The following is a 12,804-nucleotide window of genomic DNA, read 5'->3' as shown; positions in this document are numbered from 1 at the left end:
TGGAAACATTCGGAAACTAATATTCGTTGTCGTTGAAAGTTGAAACTGACGAATTGACTAAGTTTAATAAGTTTTATGGGAATTTGCAAACCGGTGTATGTGCAACTTCAAAACAATACTGGTGTATATGACGTGACGGATGTGCAAAACGAACTGTCAAACCGACGCATCAAGCAAGGTGTATGTATCAATCAAGGTATGGTATCGACGAATCATCCATGGTGTATGTGAGCAGCACAAAGCAAAAGGGTTTATTCTCTAATTTTACCTGTTTTTCAATTAAATTCAAAACAAATCGGATTTGTTTAATAGTGGTTAGAAACAGTGTTCTTTTTTTCAACTTATAGTAGACATCGCAATAGAAAAAATGCAAAACATTTTAAACAGGATTTAAAATGCTTTACAATATTTTGCATCGCAATTTTCTCGAAACCATCCGAGTGTTAGATACGCCGATTTGAAAAATCATGCTTGATTTATTGAGGAATGTGAATTAATACACTGCAAAAATTTCGTTATTTTTCTATATGTGTAACGACACATAATTATTCAGAACCATCTCACACATTAAAAGAATATGAATTGGATTCATCCAAGGTTCATTCAAAATTATTATTAAATCAAAAATATGTGTAGACACACATGGCAAAAATTTATGTAGTTTCACACATAACACCTATATGGAGAATGAACTCGTGAATATCAATAACCAAAACAAGTCAGACACGAGGCAACCATTTTGCAGAATAGGACAAAACGCTAACTTTTCGCAAGTTTTTCGGTAAAAAAACTATTTGATCAAATATTTTAGTTTGCAGATGATATATGGAACAATGAGAATGTGCGTCGAAAGCGTATGCCAAGCTACATATTTCCTTCAATCGAGACTATTCCTGGAGGATTCTAAAACACGTGGAAGGAGAAAAGTTGAATAACGTGCGGTATGTTGGACAATTGGCTTGTTTAGGGGTATCAATTTTCTTACACATTCCGAACGTACGCTAAAAATTGAACTAGAATCCAAAGTTTCACAATTTTCCGTTACCTGGAACTATTTTTAAAACACGTTTGAAATTAATATGGAAATCACTTTTGAATCACCCCTCGGCAAATTTTACTTCGGGACGAACTGTCAATGTGTAAATTGAAACGTCATTGAGTCAACGGATTGAAATTTTTGTTAATCATTTATAATATCAACATTGAGATATTGGAGTGCAATAAAATCGTGTTATACTTAGAATGATGTGCTCTTTCGATCAAGCTGCAACAAACTGTGAATTTTTCTTCACTAAACAACCCAATTGTTAAACTGGCATTCTAATTAACTAATCTATTGTTCCTTTTACAGAAAAGTTCTCGTTTCGAAATGAGACACATTGCGCAATTTAGAAGAAGCTTCCAGGCTCGTATCCAGATCCATGAACTGAAGTACGGAGTTGAAATTTTAAGACATTTTCTAGGTCGAATTGTCAATCCTCACGTTAATTATTCATTTAATTGAATACTGCAGTGAATAAATTATAAACAATGTTATTTAAAGCAGCGTTAAAATATTTTATTATTCCATAACCGAGCCCATAATAATATTATATATATTATCAAATAATCTCTATTTGAATATCATTCAAGATATATAGATTTTTCAAATACGTTGTATTTGTTATCACACATGAGTTTAAAGACCGCAAAATGAACACTGGGTATGTGTACTACAAATAAGCATCATGTTCTTGGACACATTGCAAAAATCTATTTGTGCTACACATAGACAGGATATGAAAAAATATTTCATTGTAGGATTCTAAGCCCTTAACACCTTCCAGTCGTCGCGCGGTTTGCCACCGTCAGAACCACCAAGCTGTTGTTGTTAACAAAAAGCGAGATTTTTTTCATCTGTGTTGTACAAAGTACAACAGCGTGACGACTGAAGTATTAAGCTATGGGTTTATTCACAAATTCCATAACTCCATTTTCGACACCCTCACCTCGTCCTAACGCATTTTATATGAATATTTTTCAAATATTTGTTATATTTTTTCCAGTATAGATAGGTTATCTTCATCCATTCATTTGCTTAAAAAAGAATGAGCTACACACTCGGTTACCAATAGCTTTTAGGGTGAGATCATAAGTTATTAATGTATGTCATTGCAAGTATTTGTCAGTGTTGAAATCGATGTTTGTATGTTGATTTTGCTTAGCCAAATCAATAGGCAAATATTTTCAAAGCTGAACGATCACTTCGACATCTGGTGGCTAGTAGGGGAACCGTCAAAAAAGAGGTTGGGATGAGCACGCACCGTGTGCAGCATAGGAAGGAGCACATAACTTACACTTTTTCTCTGAATAGTTATTTTGTACACGATCAAATAGTATTGAAAAACATAATAAACTTTTTTTGCTTTCAAAATGTACAGAACCGGTCAGTGCTCATGTAAGATTATTGGGATAAAATTGGAAAATTGGTGTTTGGCAACATAGGTTAGAAACTTCCGGATTCTTTGTTAGTGGTTAAATTTTGTGAAATCACGCGTATCGCAAGAATAAAAGGTTAAAATGATTATGTCAATGGAAAATAGTTCAATTATTAATTGATTATGACCTAATTTTTGGGTTGGAAAATTGAATTTTGTGTTGGAGTATGCAATGGTTGTGCCTCGTAAGCAAAGCGGCAACACTGATGTGTAGAGAATGGCGAATGACGCATGCGCCGGTAGGGCAGTCGGCGAGCGTGCCAAATAGCAAAGGAAGAAAGGGAGAATGGAAAGTTTGCCATTCATCCGTAATGTGATGTTCGATCCGTTCAGACGTGTTTATTAAAGCTTTCTCGTTGCGTACAGTAGTCAAGTTGTAGTTGTTTCTTTCCTACCGAAATCCTGGTTCCGCGTTCCGCTTCGGTGACCCTGTTTTGCGTTGTGGTGTGTCCACCTCTGCCCAACAGGTTATGGGCCCAGTAGTGCCGAAGGGAAGGTTCCGGATTGCATAGGAAAAAGGTTCCGAGAGAGCGAAAGTGATCACGCCGTGTGTGAGTGTGTGTGCGTTGTTTCTCCGCGGTGGTGATTTTTCGAGGACAAAATGGCGGATGTGAACAAGTTTGCGTTTGCTAGACTGAACAATCAGAACTGGCAAATATGGAAGTTCCGGATGGAGATGCTCCTGACCAGGGAGGAGCTATGGTATGTGGTCGGTGATGCGAGGCCGGCTGTAGTGACCGATCAGTGGACGAAGGACGATCGGAAAGCTCGTGCCACTATCGGATTGTGTATCGAAGACAATCAGTTCGGTTTGGTGAAAAATGCGAACAGTGCGAAAGCTTTCTGGGATGGATTGAAAGCTTATCACGAGAAGAACACGGTGACCTCGCGTGTGTCGTTGTTGAAGAAACTGTGTTCGTTGAATCTCGCGGAAGAAGGTGACCTTGAGAGTCATCTGGTGGTGTTGGACGATTTGTTCGACCGTTTGACGAATGCAGGCCAACAGCTGGAGGAATCGCTGCGGATTGCGATGATCCTGCGTAGCTTGCCTGATTCGTACGGTGGTTTGGTCACGGCGTTGGAGAGTCGTGCCGATGCGGACATCACGATGCAGCTAGTGAAATCGAAGCTGATCGATGAGTTTGAACGTCGGAGGGAGCGTTCCGGCGAAACGTGTGAAACGAAAGCTATGAAAAGTGCGGTAGTGCAAAGCGTGGGTGGACTCGGCAATAGAGCGCCAGTAAGGAGATGCTTCTTTTGCGACAAACCCGGTCATTTGCGTCGCAACTGTCGTTCATTTTTGCTAGCAAAGCAGGAGCTAGAACGAGAGTGTAAAGAGAAGAAGAAGCCGGACGACAGAGTGTGTGCGAAGCAAAATGCGAAGCAAGCGAAGGACGAAAATTGTGGTGCCAGAAGTGTGTGTTTTATGGCTGGAATGGATCAGCAAAAGTGCTGGTACATTGACAGTGGAGCAAGTCGGCACATGACGAGCGACAGGAACTTTTTCAAGTCGCTGAAAGAAAGAAAAGGCCCGAGTGTAGTGTTAGCGAATGGTAAAGTGGTTACCGCTGCTGGTTGTGGCGAAGGTTTTGTGAATGGAGTGGACGGAAACGGAAGTAAAGTTGAGGTGAAGCTCACCGACGTCTTGTATGTTCCGTCGTTGGCGAGTGGACTGGTTTCCGTGGACAGACTGACGTCGAAAGCGTTTTCGGTGAATTTCAAGAAAGATGGTTGCGATATTTGTGACGCATCTGGACAGAAAGTGGTAATTGGTGAAAAGTCGGGGTCGTTGTATCGGCTGAAGCTAGCGAAGATTAAGAAGAAAGTTGAGGGCCAGCGGCCGATAATAGGCGAGAAGAAGACAACGAAGGGAAGAAGTTCACCAGTCAGTGTGGTGAGCTGGTATTCGGAGAAGAAGCCGAATAGAGCCGAAGAACGTGAAGAAGAAGAATACTTCGATGCGGACACTTCAAGCGAGGAAGTGGAGCCGCTGCATGTGGCGGAGACCAACAGTGGAAGCTCGGATTCGGATGCTGATAACTGGAGGGAAGTTCGGCGATCCAGGAGGAGTAATCGTGGAGTACGACCTGGCCGGTTGGTTGATAACGTTGTTTGAAGCAGGAGGAGATCAACCCGGCAAGGAAGGCAGAGAGGATGCGGACGAGTACGAGGACAACATTGAGGAGGAGTGTTGGAGTATGCAATGGTTGTGCCTCGTAAGCAAAGCGGCAACACTGATGTGTAGAGAATGGCGAATGACGCATGCGCCGGTAGGGCAGTCGGCGAGCGTGCCAAATAGCAAAGGAAGAAAGGGAGAATGGAAAGTTTGCCATTCATCCGTAATGTGATGTTCGATCCGTTCAGACGTGTTTATTAAAGCTTTCTCGTTGCGTACAGTAGTCAAGTTGTAGTTGTTTCTTTCCTACCGAAATCCTGGTTCCGCGTTCCGCTTCGGTGACCCTGTTTTGCGTTGTGGTGTGTCCACCTCTGCCCAACATTTTGGACGTAAACAAACATTTTCAGTGACATTTGTCGCCTTCTTCCCCAGTGACCTCTACGATGGTGGCGCATTATATTTGCCTATACAGAGTCAGAATTAGGGCGCATGTGAAAACTAATACATTCTCAGTGAAATGGGTTTGAAATTCAACGGTTTGAAATTCTATATTATGTTTCCGATCGATTTAATCGCATGATGCATTTTTCTAGGATCCATTACAATACTACTTTTGTAGCAAAACATTTAATTTATTTTCAAATTATAAACAACATGTTAAAATATATAAAAATGCATCATGAGCCATTTATCAAAATTTAGAACTGTTGCGCCCCTCGATTTTTCATCTCCTTCAGTTTGACAGCAGCGATTGCGCCTTTTGGCCTCGTCCTGCTGGTGTGACTATCACCAGTTTCACCGTTTTGCTAGGCTTTTTCACACGAACCTTCATCACTATCGCCCTTCTGCCACACTCAGTTTCAAATGCGCCCTGCTGCCACACTTAATCTCAAATGCGCTCGGTTACCACAGGGGGGAAGATGGGCGAAATTGACATCGGAGTTCGTATCGAAAGACAATATCAAATGCACCTTATGTTTTTTTTCATTTATTTCGTGAAAAAACGTTATTTTTAAGGAACAGCTGTGCATTATATGGTTTTAATTTATTAAATGAACTATTTGATGCGTAAAACTCAGTTTGTTTACATTTGTCAGTTAGGCCGTTATTCTGGTACTGTATTGGTACAAATAAAAGGATAATATGTGTTGTGATTGATAAACGCCTTTTGAACTATGGCTAGCTTAATCCAAAAATATGCACCCGGTGGGGTGAATAGATCGAATATCGCTTCTGTATGACTTCTAAGCTTTTTAGTATTTGATTTTTTAACCGTGTAGACCATATCAAACAATAAATGGGCAACACTTGATAAGGTTAGAATAATAAAAATGGCAATACTTCTGTTGAACCGGTTAAACCATAACCAACACACCGTGGAACTATTGGAAATAGGCAACATCAAGAATTTTGATTGTTGTTTTCCAAATACAGTAAATCTCTATCATAAGTATAACCCCGTACACTTAACAGAATTTAACCCGTATAGGCCTGAGTGGAAGCAAAAATGCTAAAACCAGGGTGGGTGTACGGCTGTCAACTACAAACAAAGCTCGCATAACAATCATCTCCCGGGCGGGCCATCCCAAACAGCTTCATCTCTCACGCGGGCCGACCCAAACAGCACAGGTCGAAACGCGGGCCATGCCAGACAGCAAATGCTGATGCATTTCAACACTCAACAGCGGGATGACTAGCAGCGTTGTGAGCCAAACGAATACACCCACAAAACATGAACGGTAGGCGAACCTCGTTGCATATGCCCCCCCCCTGGCTAAAACCCTCACTGCTCAGAGAATACTTAACGGATTTTAATAACTTTTTGTCAGTATAGCCTGATTTGCTGCTGAACAGGGATCGCTAAAGAAATTTCTCGCCGATTCCTTGCAGAAATTTTCTACAGCGACTCCCGTTTGAACTAACATCTCTTTTCAACTGCGTACTGCGATCAGAAAAAAGCTCTTCCTTGATCGATTCCTTGCAGGAATTTTCCATGCATCAAGATAGGCCAAGAAATTACTTGTCAGCAGCGAATCAGGCTTATAGCTAAGTATGCTGTTTCACTCAAGAAAAGTAAAGAAATTCCTTGACTGAAAGGGTCAAGAAATTTCCTACAGAGAGCCCCCTTTAAAGTGACATTTCTTCTCAACTGCGTACTGCGATCAGAAAAAAGTGATTTTCTTGACCATTTCTTGGGAGAAATTTTCCACGCATCGAGATAGGCGATTCCTTTTCTTGTCAGTAGCAAACCGGCCTTATACTGGTAATATTCCTGTGGCCAGAGTAATTCCGACGAGTCACTGCGTCAAATCGGGTAAAAAGGGCTATTTTTAGAGACATGCCAAGTTATCTTTATTTATTTGCAGTGACATTTATTTGAATTTGCATAAATCATTAAGATGTTATATAAATGAAGAGGTTTGCACCATTTAGAATGTTACAGATGTGGCCACTTGGGCTTCATGCTCTTAAGAGCCAGCTATAGTTTTTATGGATACTAAACCGTTTCAATGCTCGTTTTATATTGAACGGTCCCAAGCCAAACGTCATATCGACTGATCCCTACTAGAAAGCGAGCCTGTTTTCGGCAGCCATTAGCGCTCGTAAAAACCTGGATACATTGCTAGTATAAACGGCGTTTATCAAATCTAATGCATACCCGCATAGATAAATACAATTCGTCATTTGTTCCGTACAGTAAATATACTTTAACCATAAAGGTAAATGTATCACGAACAGTTGCTTTAATGTTGAACAATTCAAAAACTAAAACTTTGGAGAGTAAATAACGGTTTGAGTAATTCACACTGAAATGTAACATTGTCTCGTAGTATTCACATATTGTTGAACAATATGAAGGTGCCATTTGGTGAGAAATGGTGATAACGTAACATCAAATTCTTGCAAATAGTTTTGTTTCATATTTGCACAACATACCTATACATACTCATTTTACCATATATTACTGATTTGTAACAGTTCACCAAACAGTCAAGCGCATTGGTATTTGTGAGCAAACTTTACTAGGCACATTTTCCGAATTCCCAACTTCCCAACGTTTCTCTGCACACGCTAAAACAGACTTTGGTATGACCGAGAGCATGACTGTTTGTTTCAAACGGCATTCTCATTTATTTTTTCATCTCGCAGGACATTTTTATAAGCACCCCCAGCAAACGAATTTAAATAAAAGTATTTATTGTGTTAGTTTGATGATGTTAGGACACTCTTTTAGTCAAAATATTTGTGACTAGAAAGCTTAGTTTGAAAGTTACATTGCTGCTTCATTGTGTGGGTTTTTTTTATACGTGCCGTGTTTATTTTGGTCATCCAGCGAGAAAAAAAAAGAAAATTTTGTTGCAGAAAAAGTCATCCCGCACCGAAGAAAACTTCCCGTTACAGTTAAATATGACCTGCACTAGCGATTTGGAGTTGTATTTTTCGAGATAAATATGTCTTCAATTAAAAAAACGTGTAAATATTAACATATAATGTTGCCCGTCAATAGATTGCGCAAGCTTCCCGTTGGATCTGTCCCCGCATGTGGTATCAAATAGGTTCAACTTCATCAACCAGGCAGGAGATATCCGGAAAGCTGCTGAGAATGTAGCACTCATCCTGTTCGTAGCTGACGAGAGAGCTTATTATTTCAAGAGGCAGCACATGACCATTTCTGAATATGGGCAATCATGTCCAATTGCCAGGACTCAGATTGAAGCGAATCAAAATTTCGATCCGGATGATGGCAAGATATGTAAATACAGAAAATGCTTATTAAACTGTAAATTGTCTAAACTATTTTGTTTTCTCCTATACGACAGGTCCTGCATTCTGCTTGGCAACGTGAAGCAGACACAAATCTAGGCCGCAACTCACCCCCTATCAAAAGTTCAGTGTATAAACATTAAAACGACTCACAATGCAAATAAAATGTATGCTTAGTTATCGTTAATTTAATCCAAATAAAAATAAAGTTCTCAATTTATTCATTTTTTTCTTCATTTATTGTATAAACATAACACAATAATACAGCACAGACAAACAGACGTAACACTGACGAAATTCCCATCGACCACTCATTTAACGATCATTTCAAATTCGCTGTGTTACAAATCTCACAACCAGAGGCGCGTGCATCGTTTTTCTTTGCGTTTGACGTTTCACACTACTGCCATCTGCCGGTCTTGTTGCACGACACACCTCTTCGTGCAACACGCTCACCAGATGATGATGGTGTAAACTGGGCGATGGATTTTGAAGAAATTTGTTCTAAGTGTTACGTCTATTTGTCTGTGAATACAGTTTATAGTAGAAATACCATAACGCATCGTAAACCAACAATTACAGATAATGTTTTCGTTTTATTTAAAATTTATAGTTCAACTATTATTGAACAGTTTGTTTGATAATGGATTGGACAAAAAATGGATAGTTTATCTACTGTTTGGCAAGTTGTCAATAAAAAAAATTGTTCGCGAAAATCGCCATTTTTTTATGGTTACATAACTTAACCGCCTATATTCCCCACATTGTACTTTTGCCAATTACAATTTGTCGGATTGTCAAAACCGTTCATGAAACGGTAGACTTATTGTTATTTTGGGTGTTATACGAAGCTGTTCAGGTATTGTTGCAAATGGTTGAGGATAGTATTGGAAACAGTGAAGGAATGGTTTATGTTTATGCGGGTATTGAGCAATTATCTGCTTGATGCTTAAAAGCCTTTTAAATTAAATAAAGCATTTTCTGCGTGTGCCTTGATGTAGATGGCTCAGAATAACGTTCTGCAACGGACTAGGAATGATCCGCTTCTCTGAACACTTGGCCCAACATTCTGCTCGATCGACACGTTAAATTTCATTTTCTCTTTGGAATCTCCCGGTCAGCTCCATTTCCTCCTCCTGCCGAGCCAAAGACACATTAAAGACCTCCATGTGCCTTGCAGTTGCCCAAAATTTTATGGCTCATAAGGTAATCTAGAATGCCGTGAAAAGTGTACTGCGATCTGTCAAACTTGGGCTGCGATCTGTCAAACTTGGGTACCTTTTGCACTACCGAGGAACCAAATGCAGTACTAGAAGTGGTACCCAATCTGAGCTCGAGTGGGACGGACCTGGCCGAGCTGTTAGTAAAAGATGAAAAAGTTTGATACATGGGGTATTCAATAAAATAATAAAATGATTCGAATGAATAAGATTAACTCACCTTTGACATAGCCGTAGATCTATATTTGTAATCCCGAAACCCATCAAAAACTTATTTGATTTTCTTGGAGCTGCCGTTGAACTTGTCGCTAACAGTGAAGAAAAATCACTAAGTTCCAAGAGTAACACTGGCACCAACAAATTCAATTAAAAATATATATTTTAGATATGCATTGCGAAGTATAAACTATTATGATTTGCAATGATTATATATATATATATAAAATGTCATAAATGTAATAAAGAATACCCTAATTAGTATTTTCATTTTTTACCGTGTACTTTATTCTTACTGTATATTATATCAATCATATTCAAATTTTACTTCAAGTCTTTACTGATTTCAAAGAAAACTTCATCAATTACGAAATACAAAAAAGAAAAGTATTTAAAAGAATGACTACCGCGTCACAAAAGAATTTTCCTTACGCTTCAAGTTTATGATAGAATGGCAAATATGTTTAAATTCTAAAGTTCTGATAGGAGCCAGATTAACTCTATGGTTGAATATTCATGTTTTTTTTTGTAATATTATGGATCCGACAGAAATAAGGACACACATTTTTTTTTAAATATATTTTTCCTCAATCTCCAAGCGTCGCGACTAATATTTGAATAGTGCGCTGTGTTCATAAACATCGTAAGAATGCAGCGCCACACATGTCATTATGACAGTTATGTCGGGAACGAGTCACACGTCGTGTGTCCCACACGCGCGTTCCGATTTGGTGGGCGCGCGACAATATATTGAAGGATAATAATTGGCCAAACCATACCATGAGATTAGACAAAGAAAAAATAATAACTCAAATATTGGAAAGCTGACTTTATGTTAGAATTATATTTACAATTGTCTAATGGGAAAATTGTGTAAGGTATTTGAAAATGTTTTATGTTTTTAATTTTCATTCCTCGGGGGCCCCTTCATCGGGGGACCCGGGGCATACTTCCCATTAATATGTGATTTGGCTTCGTCAAGCTACCCCGAGTAACCATGGAGCATTATATAATTGCATATATAATGCAGCTGCATTGCCGTAAGCCTACCATTAAAGTAGTTTAAAAGTGGAAAAGGGCACTTTTACAGTTAAATTAATGCAAGAAGGACGATGAAGCAATGAAGCAACTTATAAAGTAATGTTAATGCACCAGTACAATTTATCCAGCTTTTTAAAACCGCTAATGGATGCCGCAATCAGGCTCACTTTCTGGTAGGGATTGGGCGATTTGACGTTTGACTTGGGTCGTTTCTATTGAACGAACCCAAGCCAAACGTCATATCGTTTAACCCCTACCAGAAAGCGAGGCTATTTGCAGCACACGCTAACATGGATGTACCCATTAATGGGTACTATGGTACCCATTTTCAAGTAAAGTGGCTTAACTCATTAAAAGAGTAAAGTTGACTTACTCATTAAAGAGTATTCGCTTTGAACTTCAAATAATGGGTATTTTTCACGCTTGGTCTTTAGTATGAAAAAGGGTAATAAAACCCCATTATTTCATGAGCGATGCAGTAGATTGAGGTTAAGGATTACGCGAAATGCCTCAATAAATACAGAAAGTAGGAATAAAAGACTTCATACGACTGGGAACATTGATTTATTATATTTTACGCCATTTATTCAAATATCTAATTCTCTCCTCGTATACTTCTCTGACGTTCCAGGAATCAAATATACAACAAATTGGAAATGAAATGTCTGCATTCCTGCACAACCCGAGCATCACGGGAATCACTGTAGCGGGCAATGAAATTTGATCAGGTTCTTGTCGTTATTCATAAATCTGCAATGAGACAAGAGATTTTTTTTATGAACTTACCAGAAAGTGTCTATTTATATTACTTACGTTTCGAAGCGATGGTATGCGTTGGTTTTCGTCCATCATATTGGGGAAAACTTGAACAGCTTCCACAACACACCGGACGGCAACAAACTCCAATAAAAATGGCGATTTTGCTTTGCAAACAATCATGTATACTATTTACCCATTATTGCTATCAGTTAGGATACTTCATTATGAGGTTAAAGTACCCTTTTTTATGTCATTGAAAAATACCCTTTTTCTGACAACTCCATACAGACTATAAAAAAGGGTACAAGAAACCCATTTAATGGGTACTTTTATGTTAGCGTGCAGCCATACACGCTAACATGGATGTACCCATTAATGGGTACTATGGTACCCATTTTCAAGTAAAGTGGCTTAACTCATTAAAAGAGTAAAGTTGACTTACTCATTAAAGAGTATTCGCTTTGAACTTCAAATAATGGGTATTTTTCACGCTTGGTCTTTAGTATGAAAAAGGGTAATAAAACCCCATTATTTCATGAGCGATGCAGTAGATTGAGGTTAAGGATTACGCGAAATGCCTCAATAAATACAGAAAGTAGGAATAAAAGACTTCATACGACTGGGAACATTGATTTATTATATTTTACGCCATTTATTCAAATATCTAATTCTCTCCTCGTATACTTCTCTGACGTTCCAGGAATCAAATATACAACAAATTGGAAATGAAATGTCTGCATTCCTGCACAACCCGAGCATCACGGGAATCACTGTAGCGGGCAATGAAATTTGATCAGGTTCTTGTCGTTATTCATAAATCTGCAATGAGACAAGAGATTTTTTTTATGAACTTACCAGAAAGTGTCTATTTATATTACTTACGTTTCGAAGCGATGGTATGCGTTGGTTTTCGTCCATCATATTGGGGAAAACTTGAACAGCTTCCACAACACACCGGACGGCAACAAACTCCAATAAAAATGGCGATTTTGCTTTGCAAACAATCATGTATACTATTTACCCATTATTGCTATCAGTTAGGATACTTCATTATGAGGTTAAAGTACCCTTTTTTATGTCATTGAAAAATACCCTTTTTCTGACAACTCCATACAGACTATAAAAAAGGGTACAAGAAACCCATTTAATGGGTACTTTTATGTTAGCGTGCAGCCATAAGCTCTCGTAAAAAGCTGGATAAAGTGATGTT

Source organism: Aedes aegypti, unplaced genomic scaffold (assembly GCF_002204515.2).
Source record: "Aedes aegypti strain LVP_AGWG unplaced genomic scaffold, AaegL5.0 Primary Assembly AGWG_AaegL5_hic_scaff_1089_PBJ_arrow, whole genome shotgun sequence".
NCBI lineage: Eukaryota > Metazoa > Arthropoda > Insecta > Diptera > Culicidae > Aedes > Aedes aegypti.
The sequence above is the reverse complement of the archived record's forward strand: the minus strand, read 5'-3'. Positions refer to the sequence as shown.